Source organism: Silene latifolia, chromosome Y (assembly GCF_048544455.1).
Source record: "Silene latifolia isolate original U9 population chromosome Y, ASM4854445v1, whole genome shotgun sequence".
NCBI lineage: Eukaryota > Viridiplantae > Streptophyta > Magnoliopsida > Caryophyllales > Caryophyllaceae > Silene > Silene latifolia.
In genome coordinates this window covers 297,041,661-297,058,031 of record NC_133538.1, presented here as the reverse complement: position 1 = coordinate 297,058,031, position 16,371 = coordinate 297,041,661, and the positions used below count along the sequence as shown (strand labels likewise).

The window sequence follows — 16,371 nt, the reverse complement described above, 5'->3', positions numbered from 1 at the left end:
GCTACTTGGTCAGGCGCCTGCCTGTTTGGCCGAGAGCTCTCACCTTCCTATGTAACTGCTTGGATTTCCTTTTTGCTTTATGGATCCTCCAGTTCACCTCTGTCTATTTCGTCTGCCTTCTAGATAGAAGGTTCCAGCATATGTGCTATTGGAATGCTGGATAGCTCTGTTGGTTGGAATGTTGCCCCCAGGGTTGCTAGGGCCACTAGTAGAAAAAACACCTATTGCGTCAATCGATTTACGTCAGTTCTACAAAAACTGACGCAAAAAGTGCTTAGTTTTGGCGGGAATCCATTTTTACCCTATAGCCAAGCTTTTGCGTCACTTGTTAGACAAAACTGACGTATAAAATACGTCGGTTATAATAAAAACTGACGTATTTAATCAAATACATCAGTTATCTTATATAACCGACTTATTTGACATTATGTTTTTGCATCGGTTTTTTTTAAAACCGATACAAATGATAATAATAAAAAAAAACCACAGGTATACACCCGACCTCTCAAAATTTCGCTATCCTCATTTCCCAATTACTCAAAACCCTCATTCTTCATCTCACATCACCAAACCTCTCTGGTGGCTGCTCGATCATCGCACCACCACCTCCGTGCCGTTTTCGCATCCCACCACCGGCCACCAACGTTCTGCTGTCGTGCCGTGCTTGGTAGCTTCAAGGGATTTTGCTAGCCTTATTGCTTGGTTGTATGTAATGATTAACATGTGGAATTAATGTAAGTTCTACTAATCTCTTTTGTTTGTAGGCATGAAGACGTGATCTGCCCTCTGTCGGAGCTTCAACGGATGCCTCATTTCTTCCTCTTTCCCATTCTCTTAGTTTTCAAGGTTTGATTCTAGTTCAATTTTTAATGTTAATTGTTGTTGTTTAAGGTTTAATTTGTTTCTGTCTACTTCAATTACCAATTATTTGTTGTTATTATGTTTAGTAGTTGATTTTTTTGCTGTAAAGTTTAGATCTAAGAAAGCTAGGGTTTGTAACTTTTGGGAATTCTTGAGTAATTCAATTTTTTTGATTTTTTTTTTGTGTGGCTGTGTAACTATGTTTGTAGTTAAAATGATGGAGCTAGTTGTTTCTAATGGTGACATAATGTGTTTTTATCAGGGTTGTTAGTTGAGCTCAAACTCGTTCTGCTTCTCCCTCTTCTACCTGTTCTTATATGTTAGGTTTTGTCTTTACTTCAGTTTTATGCTAGTTTTTTCAATCATATGTTCATGTTATTCAATTGTGTTGATGAGGGCATCAGATTTTGGGGGCATCTGAAGGAATGGCAGGTAATGGGTGAGAAATGGTCCAATGAGTCATGAAATTTTGATTATACGTTTTGATTATACTGTTTGGGTAACAGTAACATCGTCTTTATAAGGCTTGTGTTCTTATTTTTATTCTATTTTCAAAATGAGTGTCAAATTTGTTTTACTAATCATACACTCAAACAGATGATGTGTTTAATCGAGAACAAGGCTCTTGAGCTCAAGATAGCTCTAAAACAAGGGCATCGAATACAGGTCCATTGAAGGTTTGTTGATTCTTACTTAATTAATCAGGTAATTTAATTATCTTAGCACTTTTTTTTTTCAATTTTAAAATAGTTTTGTACTTTTATTAATAGTTCTGAACTTAATCGTTAATTTGTTTGTCATATCAGATTTATCGTTAATTTGTTTGTCATATCAAATTTATCCACTTTGAAAATTTTATTCATCTTTTGGATTTAGGGTTTTTGATTTAGGCTTGATACAAAACTTGGGGCTTTTGTATGAAGTTGGTGATTTTGTATAGTACCCAGTATATGATAAGTATTGTGTAGTTATGTCGATATGATCATAAATCTGCAGGATTTAGTATCCTGTATTTGTGCGCAACTTCATCTTTGATGTCGCCCAACTATCGTGTATTTGTGCGCAACTTCATCTTTGGTTAAATGATATCACACCAAGTTTGAATGTGTTGAGTAAAAAGATGACGATAACTTTAGTATAAGGGATGGATTGTCTCCAGTTTAATTAAAAAGTAAGCTCATGTTATTCAAAACCTTCTTTCTAGTTCTTTGACTTTTATCAAGTCTCATTCGGGTTGTTTAATTTTTATTGTCTCATGGTTTAATTACTGAGTTTTTAATGGGTTCCATGAAATTTGCAGTTTTGAATACCATCTATTTGAGAGATAGCCCCAAAAAATTTGGGAGTTGGAACATCAGCTACATTTTCTGATCTATCTTTTTTACTATTACTTTTGGAGTTTCGTATGTGATGATAAATCTTAACCTAAGACTTTCTTTTTGTCTTTCAATTTCATGTCACGTACTCACATCCAATAGAATAATTGAAATATCTCTTCTTGCTCAGTTTTCCGAATATCAAACCGATGCTGATTCAGAATGCTTGCAATCAATCCAGCTAGATAAGTGTGAAAGTTACAAGTCAGTCCGTTTTGTTTACTGTGTTCTTTTCTTAAAAGACCAAGACTTCACGTAGTATAAGATATAGTACGAGGGAAGTAGAATAAGATTACCCATATGTAAGAGAGCTACCCCTAAAACTGATTTACCATGGCATTTCAGGACACACTCCCAAGGAGATCCAACCACTGCAATTTAATATTAAGAAAACTATAATCTTAACAAGCCTTGTTCTTAATCTTGCAGACCCAGTGGTCGGACAGATTGCAGTCGGGAGATGTCATTTCTTGGGAGTTGGCAAGGAAAGTCCAATCTATGTGTTCTCATTGGAGGTAATGGATGATAAGTCAAAATTGGACAATGTTAATGAGATGGATGGAGTAATTTAGAATTTTAAATGATGCTACAATGCTTATATCACTTTTTTTCCGTTCCAGGCTTCTGCTGGAATAGATTCACTCCATCACGCTTGGTTCACTGACATTGATGTTATTCTTAATGCTGGTAAGTCAATTGTGAAACCAGTCATTTGAATTCAGTTTTATTTCTTCACTGTATTGAAGCTAATTTTTAAGTAGTCATAGTCATTATTCTAGGCCTATGTTATATTTGCTTTCTCCCTTTTGTTTTCTTTGGTGGTTTGTATGTGAATTGTTCCTGGTAGTGCACTAGTGCTTTAATTTTAGCTGTATGGGGATTATTTCAGTTTTCTATACAATTGTTCATCTTTATGTTTCTTTTGATGTTCCTGGTTGCTTGCTATTCTCTGGTTACCTGATCATAGATCCTTGAGGTGGAATTGCAACTCTTTTTTATGACTCGAATGTAGCTAATTCTATTTTGCTTATTACAACTTTTTGAAATTGTGTGTTCTACGTTCAATTTTCCTTTGAAATGGTTGTCTCCACCTTGGAGTTAGCTGGGAATATTTTGACGATATTGTAAGGTGTAGATCACGTGTTGTCTCCATCTTTGTTTTAGTGAGTTTTGTGATACTATTAGAAGCATCATAAGGATTACATCTTTCGTAAACCCATCCTTGAATAAAATTTAATGTGTTGATTTTTGTTTTACTCTAAAACATGTTTGTGAGGGTCTTATTTGTACGGCAGAATTGTTTAAGGCATAAAATTGCTAGAAATGTGTGGTTCTATGCCTTGAATACATGTCTACTCCATTTGCAGCTTCTTCTGTTCTACTATTTCTTTACAAGTACAATCGTCATTTCTTTACAAGCACAATCGTCATTTCTATACAAGCACAATCGTCATAACTTATATTTAATCCTTCACAGTTTTTGCCCTCTCCCAGTAGTGTCTCTAATCATTATTTTGCAAGTTTTATGTTGGGGTTAACTTCATTCATCTATTGATGGCGAATGCCTGATCGAAATGATTTGGTTTTTAACTTTTTTTTTTGTAATTCTGTAATTATTTGTTTTATTTACAAGGGTTTTGGCTTTTTTGACAGGCGAAGTAATATGAAAGATGCTTTAGAGGCAGATTTTGAAAGTTCACCAGCTTATTGTTGTAAACTGTGAGATTACTTATACATTAGATTGCTGTAAAAAAAAATACATTAGATTGTATTTGGAACGTCATTGGGGTGAATGAGATGTAATATTGTTTTACATGTGATGTATTAGTGGTTGGTTGGATTTCTTGTTGGAGTTGGTATTCGGATTGTTAATTTTATGGAGAGGTGGTGCCGAAATTCGGTAGCAAATTTTTTTATATATAAAAAAAATCATTAAGCGTTGGTTATTGAATGAAATAACGCAGATGAGGGAAATAAATTGGAGCGAAAATGAAATGACAAATGCATCAGTTTTAGCTTCAAATGACGCAAATAGTTAAATTAATTGGCGCTAAAATAAAATATCAATTGCATCAGTTTTTGACAAAACTGACGCAAAAAGTAAAGCAAATGCATCAGTTATGTGTAGAACTGACGCAAATAATAACTATTTGCGTCAGTTGTAACAACTTTTGCGTCCATTCTATTGTAGAAACTGACGTAAATACTACTTATTTGCGTCAGTTTTTAAAACACAACTGACGCAAATGTTAACTTTTTGCGTCGGTTTCACAACTGACGCATATTAAATACGACCCCTCGATATACGTCAGTCCAAAACCGACGCAAAAAGCCCTCTACAACTGACGCAATAAGGGTTTTTTCCATTAGTGGGCGTCTGCTTCCACGTTCTGGTCTCTGGGAACCTGTTTAAGCTTGCAAGTTTTGAATTTTTGTTTTAATTCCTTTGCTACTTTCAGGTATGCAATCATCTTCGAATCTCTGGCTATAAACTCATCATTCACGTGGTTGACTATTAACAAAGAGTCACTGGATATGAGCAGTGTCTGACCCCTAGCTCCAGAGCTAGCTTCATTCCCAATATCAAGGCTTCGTATTCCGTTTCATTGTTGGTTGCCTTGAATTCACATCTTACAGCTTGTGCTATCAGATCTCCCTGTGGTGATCGCAGAATTAATCCTACACCTGCCCCCCTTTGGTTGGAGGCTCCGTCGATATGCATCTGCCAGACCTCTGTCTGCTTACTTTCTTCTAAAGTGAGGATCTCGGTATCTGCCAGATTCTGGATGGCTAGACTGAAGTCTGACACGAAGTCGGCCAGTGCCTGTGATTTAATTGCTGTTCTGGGGTCGTATTGGATATCGTATCCACTGAGGTGTACTGACCATTTAGACATTCTTCCTGATAGTTCAGGCTTCCTCATGATAGCTTTTAGCGGGTAGTTTGTCACAACATGTATGATGTGTGACTCAAAATAGGGACGCAGTTTGCGAGATGCTACTACCAATTCTAGTACTAACTTTTCAAGGGATGTGTACCTGGTCTCTGCCGGCAGCAGAGACTTGCTCACATAGTATACTGACTTCTGTTCCTTTTCTTGCTCTACGCCGGACGGCCTCACTTGCTACTTCTGTGACGGCTAGGTATAGGAATAATGGTTCTCTTGGCTTTGGTTTTGACAGCAGTGGCGGGCTACTGAGATAGTGCTTCAGGTCTCTGAAGGCTTGCTCGTGTTCAGCGGTCCACTCAAACTTCTGGCTTTTCCTTAGCACGTCGTAAAATAGCCTGCATTTGTCTGAAGATCTTGAAATGAACTTGTTCAGGGCTTCTACCTTTCCAGCTAATCTCTGAACATCTTTAGGCTTCTCGGGTGATTCCAGCTGTAAGATAGCTTTGATCTGCTCGATGCTGGCTTCTATTCCTCTTTGAGTCACAATATAGCCCAAGAACTTGCCTGAAGATACCCGGAAGGTGCATTTAGATGGGTTTAGTTTCATCTTGTATTCCCTGAGGGTGTCTTGAATGTTTCGCTAGATGCCGCATATGATCTTTGGCTTTTTCTTACTTCACCACCATGTCATCAATGTACACCTCCATGGTTCTTCCTATTTGCTCTTTGAACATGCGGTTAACCAGCCTTTGATACATGGAGCCTGCGTTCTTTAGGCCGAATGGCATGACGTTGTAGCAATATATTCCTCTCTCAGACATAAATGTTGTCTTCTCCTGATATGTAGGATCCATCTTGATCTGATTGTATCCACTCCATGCGTCCAGAAATGTTAGCATCTCGTGTCCAGCTGTTGCGTCTACCATTGCATCAATATGAGGCAGCGGGAATGGATCTTTGGGACACGCTTTGTTGAGATCAGTGAAGTCTACACATACTCTCCACTTCCCATTCTTTTTAGGCACCACCACTACATTAGACAACCATTCTGGGTATTTCACTTCTCTTATCTTCTTTGCTGCCAGCAGGCTGTCTACTTCCTGGTTGATTACCTTATTTCTCTCTGCTGCAAACTTTATCCTTCTCTGCTGGATGGTTTACACTTTGGGTCCACGCTAAGCTTGTGTGTTATGATGGATGGATCTATGCCTACCATATCATCGTGTGACCATGCAAAGCAATCCATGTTATCTTGTAAGAATTTGACTAGCTGCTGTCGTAAGCTCCCTATACATCCTGCTCCAATGAGCACGGTTCTCTCTGGGTGCAACTTATCCAGGTTAATCTGGTCCAGCTCTTCTGCTGGGGGCTCGATGTATTCGTCCTAGATATGCCGCTTTTGTAATTGCTATGCGGGAGGGCTGGCAGTGCCCTTGAGTGCCTTCATGTAGCAACCTCTAGCTTCCTCCTGGTCTCCTCTTATCGTTTCTACTCCCCATGGGGTGGGGAACTTTACGCACTGGTGATATGTTGAAGGACCGCTTTTATCGTGCACCATGGTCTTCCTAGGATGACGTTGTAAGTAGAGGGGCCATCTATAACCAGGTACCCGACTTGCTTGTTGACTCCTCCCACATAGGTTGGGATGACTATCTCACCTAGTGAGTCGGGTTTTTCCCAGCCGGGAAGCCTACTAGCGGAATAGTCTTCTTCAAATCCTTCTCGCTTGAATCCCATGTTTTCTATGGTTTTCAAAGATGATTAAGTTGACCGAGCTTCCCGTATCTACCAAGACCTTTCTTCTTGTGCGGTTGGCCATTGACAAGGTGATAATAAGTGCATCATGGTGTTCTCTTTCATCGTATGTATCTCCCTCATCGAAGCCGATCACGGCAGATCACCGTGAGATATTCTGCAAGAATTGGCTGGTCTATCTCCTTTGGTCTCGGTGGCATGCCTTTTAGCTGCTGAGTATGTCGTCGCCGCTTAAGTTTGAGCCTTTGTTATCACGTTTATAATTTTAGTGCATTGTGGGTGGGTCTGCCGGCCATGAGCCTACCTTATCTGCCGCTTGCCCCACGTGGTAACAGGTGGCTCGGCTTTCCTTGTTCGTACAGCGCTTGATCTCTCTTCTCAATGTATAGCAGTCCTCAGTATTGTGCCCAATATCACGGTGAAATTCGCACTTCTTCTTGCTATCCTTTCTCTAGGCTTGCTCTCCTACTGGTGGGTTAGGTCACCTGACTCCGTCTCCCATCTCTCTAAGTGCCTTCAAGATTCCTTCGATACCTGTAGTGAACCCATATTCTGCCAAGGTGGGGAGTAGTTGGTTTTCCTCGATTCTGTTAACTCCCCTCCCATACGGCCTGTATCTCTCGTCCTTCTTGTTGGTGGTTTGCTTTCTTCCTGATTTCTTCACGGCTGAAGTACTAGAAATACTTGGCGTGCTCTGTAAGCGGCTCGCTAGGATATATTCCTCCGGTCCCGATCGCGGCAGCTGCCTTCTCTGCGCATCGCTTGAAACTATGGCAAGGATGCATAGTCACCGCTTGTATAGATCGAGTCATGGTGGAGGCCTCTTCAAGGCTTCTACTGGCTTTGTTGAGATATCACACTCTCGCTCGCTACCTTCTCATTGTTAAATCTGGTATTGTATTCTCCATTGCTCTCTCCCCGCCCCCGTGGACGATTACATGTACAGTCCCCTGCGTGCTTCGTGGCTTTATCTTTGCTTATGAATCGTTGAGTATATGCGTTTACCAATTCAAAGAAATATGGATATCGACTGTTTGGCGTGCTTACAAACCATCGAAGTCTTTGGTCTGTTAGGGTGGACTGAATCAATTCAGTTGCACATGCGCAGCTTCCTTAACTTGTCCTATGGTCATTTACCGTCATCATTTTCTTTTATACTAGCCGATATGATCAAAGGGGTGCATTGTGCGTCGAAGAGAGGCATATTTCGGTTTGTGAACCCCTTTGGCATGGCTGTGACGGATATGGTGTCCACGAATGGCGAGTCGGCATAACCGTCTAGAGTTGCTTTCTCGAGTGGGGGTGGTAGCCCTGGAACCCTACTTAGCATCTCCTTTAGTTCCAAGTACTACTGATTAGTTATATTGGTCAATACTGGGTCCTCCCGTCACCGTCTGCATATTTCCTTCGATCCGGTTTCTTGAAGGTTCGATAAGCTCGCGCAGCCGGGGGGTTGCGGTAACGATTGTCCCCTGCTGCCAGTTCACTTGGTGGTTTGACTCGGATCCTGCTACAGGTGTCTGATCGATTGCTACAAGACTGCTAACGAGGAGGCCACCTATTTGTATCCCTACGCAGCTGGCTGGCTGCCAGCTATCTGGCGTGAGGTATCCTAACCCTCGTGGGGTTATCCTTCCATCCGATGGTGTCGTAGCCAAATCCAATCTTGTAATTATTTCACTTGGTATCCGCCGCCGCCGCCACTCCTTGCGTCAGATCTACCAAAGGAAATCTTCCTTCACCTATCTTGTTTGCTTTGAGTCTTTGGATCGTCGTCAGAGAGATCAATTTGTGCCCAGAGCTCTCTGTCTCTCCTTCTTACCTCGATCTACTCTCCTTTGATCTTCTCTCATGTTTTCCATAGCTTTACAAGATTTTCCACGCCGGCGAGCGAGAATCTGCGTGGGATCGGGCGGCGGAGTGACGCCCGAGCTTGATGTTCCTTTGTCCGATCGTCCGGGGTGAAAAAACAGGTCCCGGGAGGTAGAGAGGCTTTTGTTGTCGGTAAGATTCTTGAGGTATGTCCGGGAGCCTGCGTGGCCACTGTCGATGTTGGACTTTGGGTAGACGATGGTGGTGGCGATGGCTGCCTGCTCCCTGACATGGCTTCAGATACTTGGTTTTCCATTGTATATTCAGATTATCAACGATTGACGACCACAATGCCCCACGGTGGGCGCCAAACTGTTTAGGTCTTTTTTACCTAAGTCGATTTTGGGTCAATGTAGTCTATATTCGTTGGTTGATTGTATGATGATTTATATGTCAATAAGTAAACGGGAAATAAAGTGCGCAATGTAAATTGACACGTAAGATTTTGGTGACGCGGAAAACCCAATGTGGGAACAACCGCGGGAGGGACGGTACCCTGCCAAGTATTGTACTATATGAATAGGAGGATGATTACAATGATAACGTTTATGCTAATCTTGATGGCGTTAGGTATCAGGCCTGCAAGATCTCGTATGGAGTATATTTGTGAATGGTATGCCGTGATGTGGTTGTCTTGAATATAATCTTGAATGAATATATGGATGAGTGAATGAATACCCTTCTTGATTTCCTTCCTTTGCTATTTATAGGGTGAGAACCCTAGATATGTCCTACCTTGAATATGGAAAGGGAATATTACTTCCATAAGGACTTCCTTCCAAATCCGAATTCCCTTACCAATTCTCCCCGATCTCCCTAACTTCTCCCTGACTTCTCCCTAACTTCTCCTTGACACCCTTTTCCTTAACGCGGGCACCTCCCACGGTGGGCTCTTGATCCTTCTCAAACCCATCTCCCCTTTTCCTGACCGCGGGCTCCCATCCTCCTTCCCTCTTCTTTATAATCTTTACTTTTCTAAGTGGGCTTTCTTTATTACGCTATTTTTAGCCCAAACACGCGTCCTTATTGATCACGGTGTCCTCGGGTGGAGCAATGTGATCAATGACATCAAAGGCGCTGGCAGTGTTAAGGAATAGTTTTGCCCAAGAGGCGTAATGGACATTTTCCGTTTCGAGTGTGATTTGGACATAGTTTTTGATATTTGAGATGGAGTATGCGGGATGGAAAGAGGCGTTGCTGGGTGTGGTGTCCTTTGTCATGATTGTAGGAAGGGATAAAGGAAGAAGAATAGAGCAGAAGAGAGGTTAGAGGATCGTGAAGAAGGCTGATACCATGAAAGTAAGTATTTTCCATTGATTCATTCTCAATGTACAACATCCTTATATAATAATACAAGTCATACTATAGTTAGTTTCTATTTAGCGGATTCCTAGCCTAAATATATGGGATTGCCTAAGATAACGGAGGAATACAAGGTAACAAATTATATGCTAATTGTACACAATATACAAGAGAATAATATCTTATTCTAATAGTTTTTGAATGCTTTCGTGACGATCCGTACGAGGAAGAGTAGTTTATTGTGCATTCGGACAGCGATTAGAGGTAATTGTTAAGGGCGTGAATTAAAATTTCGTCAATTATTATGAGTAGTTGCTTGTTTTGTCAATTTTTATGTTTTACATATAATTATAATGAACTATGAATTTTGAAAATTACATATTGCATGTCAAAATTTCTGGTTGATGATATTGTACATATTTTAAATTTTGAATTTGGGCGTATTATAATTTATTAATGCCGATTTGTTCGTATTGTGATTTTTATGCTTCTAATCAATTTTTACATCTAAAATGGTAATCATGAATAAATTTTGTGGGAATGATTTATTTAATCCTATAGCATATATTGATGTTTAAGAAATTATAAGATCCGGTTTATGGATTTAAATTTTAATTAAAAGCATTTAATCTTTGTTTGGGCAGATTTGGTTTTTGATTTTTAATAATTCATTTCTAGAATTTTTAATTTTCGTGGCCTATGCAACTGACTCAAATAATGAATTTAGAAATGATAAAAAATTTCTTCTGAGTTGTTTTCGGTAGATTTATATTTTTAATAATTGAAATACAAATATGGCTGTTTTAAAGATGTATTTTAAATAAATCGATTTTCTGAATTTTGGTTGCCTGGAAAAATTATGTCTGGTCTTTTTATGTCAATCCAAAATGTTCCAAATTTTTTGGGGATCGAATTGGTTAGAAGATATTTGTATTAAATCAATTGGTGTTTTTCGGTTTTATTGACAATCTGGTTTTTAATTCGGTTAAAATAACAAATTAACATATTTTTTAACGAAATTTTACGCGCTGTTCGGTGTCATTATGGATAGTATTCCCGAAAAAATTCCATAATATTCTATGCTAAACTCGATTTTACATAAAAAAAAACAAGGTTTTGAGGCTAATTTTTTAGAAAAGGGCATTATGGTCATTTTTCAAATAAGTCCACATTGTCTAAATTACCTATTTCTAAATAAATAAGTGACCAAATTATTTTGTTTATTTAAATAAATAATTGCTTTGTATTTAATAATGTTTTTATCACTTTTCTAAAATGTTTATTACAACCAATGGTTGTTACTATTTTAAGAAGTTACTATTTTTAGAAAGTTAATATTTTAAGAAGTTAGTATACTGGAAGGTATTCTTTTGAAGAATATTTCAATAATAAATATTCATCAAGCGATTTTAAATAACTTATGGAACAATTAGGTGTGAGGTTTAGAATAATAGCTTAGGATATGCTTAGATTTGCCATCAACTAAATAGAACTGGTGTTGGTCGTCAGTGGTCGAACTGGGTGTCAAATGGGACCTCAGGAGATATGTACATACCATAGATTAGGGCTTCGCACTGCGGAGTAAGAAGCCGCTCTATTATTGGTTGAGTAGCCTAGTTAGGACTTGGAGTTCGTTACCGACAGCGTGACACTGAGCCACGAAAACTTGGAGTTGGTCACCAACAGCGTAGCACTGGGTTCAAAAGCTAGATTGGTACATCAGTACCGTACCATAGTCCGAGTGAAAATCTATACTAAGACACTAAACTTATAACAACCCAACCCGCCACCGTCGTAACACAAACCCAATAAGATGGGATGTGTATCATTGGGCCACTATTTGTCCTCACTTAAGCCCAAAAGCAAAGGCCTTGTTACTAAGTGGTGGGTGGAAGCCCTTATAAATATCTCACAAGTCACTCAATTTCCCGATGTGGGACAACTTCCCTCTCAATCTCTTGGGGTGTTACAAACTCCCCCACTTTAATAACAAAACGTCCTTGTTGTGCCCGAAGGCTGGCCGCAGCCATGCCCAGAATCTTCCCCCGCTAGGTGGGTGACCCGGGTAATCCTGACCATAGGCTCACCACACGGTCGTAGGGTTGCTCTGATACAATTTATAACAACCCGACCCGCCACCGTCGTAACAGAAACCCAATAAGATCGGATGTGTACCTTTGGGCCACTATTTTTCCTCAATTAAGCCAAAAAGCACAAGTGTGACACCCCTATACTCAAAGTGCCTTACCAGGACAACTTAAGGTATGAGAACGTCACCATCTCGGTTACCCGAGGTAATGAAAATGAAATAGACAATAACGAAACGTACTTTAATAATAATAAAGTTTGAAGCGATACAACCAAAACCGAAACTGATAAAATAAAATACAAAGGTTCTCAAATATTAAACCAACTAGCTAAAGAAAAACATTCGACACAGTAGAAGGCTTCAAAAACAGCTCGTGACGACTCAACCCAGCTATCCCATGCACATCAAACATACCTGCTCAATAACTGCTCACCACCCCCGAATGTATCACCACAGTTTTTAAAACATTTAAACGGGGTCAGTACTGATTACATAAAACAAACAGTTGCAAAGAAACAGTATTACAAACAACTCAATCAACATAACACAATCTCCATAACTCCATCTCCTCTCCACACATCCGACTACACGCCAAAGTGTGTGGGCCTGCCAGAGTACCCATCGCATCAAGTACTCCTCGCCGCCATTAGGGGACCGCAGCCGTTCCCACCTAAGCCCCGCTCATCTCCTTCGAGCGATAAACCCATGTTCATTAATGTACACATCCCTTATGTGACGGGTTCCACATAAGGCGAATCAAGGGCATGAACCCACTCCCACAAGTGAATCCACTCAGCCAGGGACGCACCCCGAAGATCACAGACATTTATACAACCAATCAACATTATACTATCAACAATCACCAAAACCAATCCAACACCAATATGAGATACAACAACAACAACAACAACAACAACAACAACAACAACAACAACAACAACAACAACAACAACAACAACAACAACAACAACAACAACAACAACAACAACAACAACAACAACAACAACAACAACAACAACAACAACAACAACAACAACAACAACAACAACAACAACAACAACAACAACAACAACAACAACAACAACAACAACAACAACAACAACAACAACAACAACAACAACAACAACAACAACATAAACAACAACAACAGCAACAACAACAATTTCAACATTATGTAACCAATACTGAGTAGGGAAACCCTACCTGGAAAGCAATCACTAAGATCGTCACAATCAGCTAATTACAATCGTTCTTCAACAAAATCATCTCCTATAAACATACAATCATACAATCACAATCTAACATCCACCATACTCCCCAAAACACCCAAATTACCCAATAAGGGTTTCAACCAACTTTAACAAAACATTCTAAAAATTATATAAAAATTTTACCCTCGACACAAGGATCACAATGGCGTAAAGAACAAGATGATATGACACTCCTAGTCTTAGGAATTTGTAAACAATGCGAGCAAGACACTTACGTAACTTCTTTTCTTCTCAAAAGGGGTTTTTAGAATGATAAAAGAGATTAAGAAATATGACGGAGGCTTTATATACTAATCCCGCATTATTAACAAAACCCGTCAAAATGACCCGTAAAACACACTTACTTGATCGAGTAAGTGACATACTCGATCGAGTGCCCCTTACTTGATCGAGTGCCACACGTACTCGATCGAGTACCCATCAGGCAGACTACTGTTTTGCGTAAAAACATACTTACTCGACAGAGTAAGCCCCACTCGATAGAGTACCCATGGACATAGAAAAGCGGAGTATTACAGTCTTCCCTCCTTAAAAGGAACTTTATCCCCGAAATTCAACCCATACATAGAATGTAACACCCCGTAAATTTGAAGACCTTTATTATATTTTAAAAGTAATATTTTAATCTATTTTAATTTTATATTAATTTATTTGAAATAAAATTTATTTGATAAAATATAATCTTATTTTATTTTGAAGAAATGTAATTATTTTTGATAGTTTAGAAATGTTTAAAAGTGATTTAAACTATATTTAAACCTTTTCCTTTGATAAAATAGATTTCGGATAAAAGTTGTAAAATTGAGATTTTCCCATTTCTTACGGTCGTTGGGTAAACGAGTTTGGATATTGGGCATATGAGTACTTAATATTTTAGTAAAATTGTGTTTAAGAACTTTAATTTTCTCGAAAATCGCGTTCGACGAATATTTCTAATTTCCGTCGAAACGAACCAAAACGAAACAAATGACCCATCTTTCCATGCCTTTTGGCTGGCCACCTACCCTCCATTTGTCCCCTCTTTCAATCTTCATTTCCTCCATTCTCATTCTATCACTTCCTTCTCTCAAACACCAAATTCCTCTCAAAATAACCTCCTTACAATCCCTAAATCCACAATAACTTCTTCATTTCTCCACCAAATCGCATAAAATTATATATTCGGAATCCTCTCTTCAATCCTCATCTACTAGTAAGCTTTATTTTCATTTCCCCCAAATTTTGTTTAAGACACTTTTTTTAGGGTTTCGAATTTAAGCTTAATAATTGTGTTTTTGTTGTTCTTATAGGTGAAGAATTTGAAGATGAGTTAGGTGATTCATATGTTGTTGAAGATGAAGAGTAATTTTGGGTTTTAGAAGCCTTCTCAAGTTATTACTGGTCTCTTTTCTAGCTTAAGGTAACTATTCCGAGTTACTCGACGATTTAATGTCACATAGTAGTTGTATTTGTTGTTTGTTGTTGTTTGTTGTTGTTTGAGACGATCTTGTTGATAAATGAATGAATGGAGTAAGATGAGTATGCTTATGTTTAATTTATGTTACCCATTTGTATATTATTGTTTGGAACAAATTTGGATGAAGAATTATGTGTTATGACAGGTCCGTGTTTTGGCTGGAACGCGTCAATATCGGACCGAGACGGTTTCCAATGTTTCCAAAAATATGACAGATTGAATGGCATCGAAAAATTAGGTGGTTTAGCCACTTGAATCACTCAATTCGGAGTCCGTATGAGTAAATGGCGTCGTTTTATCGATTAAAATTTATAGAAAAGTTTACCCTTGTGTGAGACGGTTATTTATACTATTTTATTATGCGAGAATTTAATTGAATTGGATATTTTGTAAGTTGGAATATATTTCCTTTTGTTGATAGTTTTTCACATGATAGAAATTGGAAATAACATGAGAATGATATTGTGATGAATTTTGTGATTTGGGCCAAAGTAGGCCAAGACTCTGAGCTGGGCCAGATTGACCGAACGAGTTTGGTCAAACTAGGTTTAAACCAGTCAGCTTCGATTTGACCGATGACCCGTCGCGGGACTAGGGTCGAGGGTTTGTCTTTGAGGTGAGATTGGTTGTTATTGGATGTTTTATGTTAAGCCTTGATATTTGTAATTATCATTTCACATGTTGGTTGTTGGATGCTTTGGATGCCTTATGCTTGAGTCTTGTTGCCTCTTTGCCATTTTAGCTTGTTCTCATGGATTATGTACTGTTGGTTAGCTGGAATTTGGATTATTTTTGATATTGGAGATATTGTTGGATTGTCAGCTGAATATGCTCTTGCGTAACCTTTCATATACTAGGGTGTGTATGATCATTTGTGTGTGCAAGTTTGGACTCTTTGCCCCTCTTATGGTTATTTGGGTGTCCTACTTGTCTTGTGTGGAGTGGGATAAAGTATTCAAGCTGGGACTAGGTCCTAGGTGAGTATTTCGGCCTTCGTCATAGATAGGCCCTTATAGTCTTTGATGAGTGTATGTTTGCGGCTTAATAGCCTTTGTGTCTTAGTTTGGTGGGCTTATATCCAAGTTAGGGCATGACCTCTTAACGTACTCTTAGAAGTATGTGGTCAGCTTAAGTACTAGCCAACCCTTTGGTGGACTCCTTAGGGGTACTCATGTGTGTGATCATGGGTCTTGGATGCGGTAGTTTCCGCATGTCGCTAGGTCTGCGCAGGTTTAGGACTAGGGTGTTTACCTTACCTTGTGGTATAGACTCGAGTTACAGAGTGACTATTGACTGTACTAGGAACTTATGCCTGTCTCTAGATATATTGTCCTTTCTTGTTTGACGATTCTATGAATCATAGAAGGTGAGATGCAAGCCGGCTATGGTTGATAGAGTTTGGATTCCTGGATGTTATGTGATTCACATGATAGTGTAGTATGAGTCGGTCTAGTATTCACATGCTAGGACTGTGTGTTGTTATATTGTTGTTCACATGA

General features: G+C 39.1%; 1 long non-coding RNA gene across 2 annotated transcripts; it reads left to right on the top strand.

Moving 5' to 3' along the window:
* Positions 1-507: 507 nt before the first annotated feature.
* Positions 508-4,142, top strand: LOC141627090 (uncharacterized). Of its 2 annotated transcripts, none has more exons than XR_012536652.1 (5): positions 508-846; positions 1,459-1,538; positions 2,667-2,752; positions 2,858-2,924; positions 3,891-4,142. It is a non-coding gene; the product is annotated as an uncharacterized LOC141627090 (long non-coding RNA). The 2 variants fall into 2 exon arrangements; XR_012536651.1 differs by having other exon boundaries at positions 1,459-1,566; positions 3,891-4,141.
* The last annotated feature ends 12,229 nt before the right edge of the window (positions 4,143-16,371 follow it).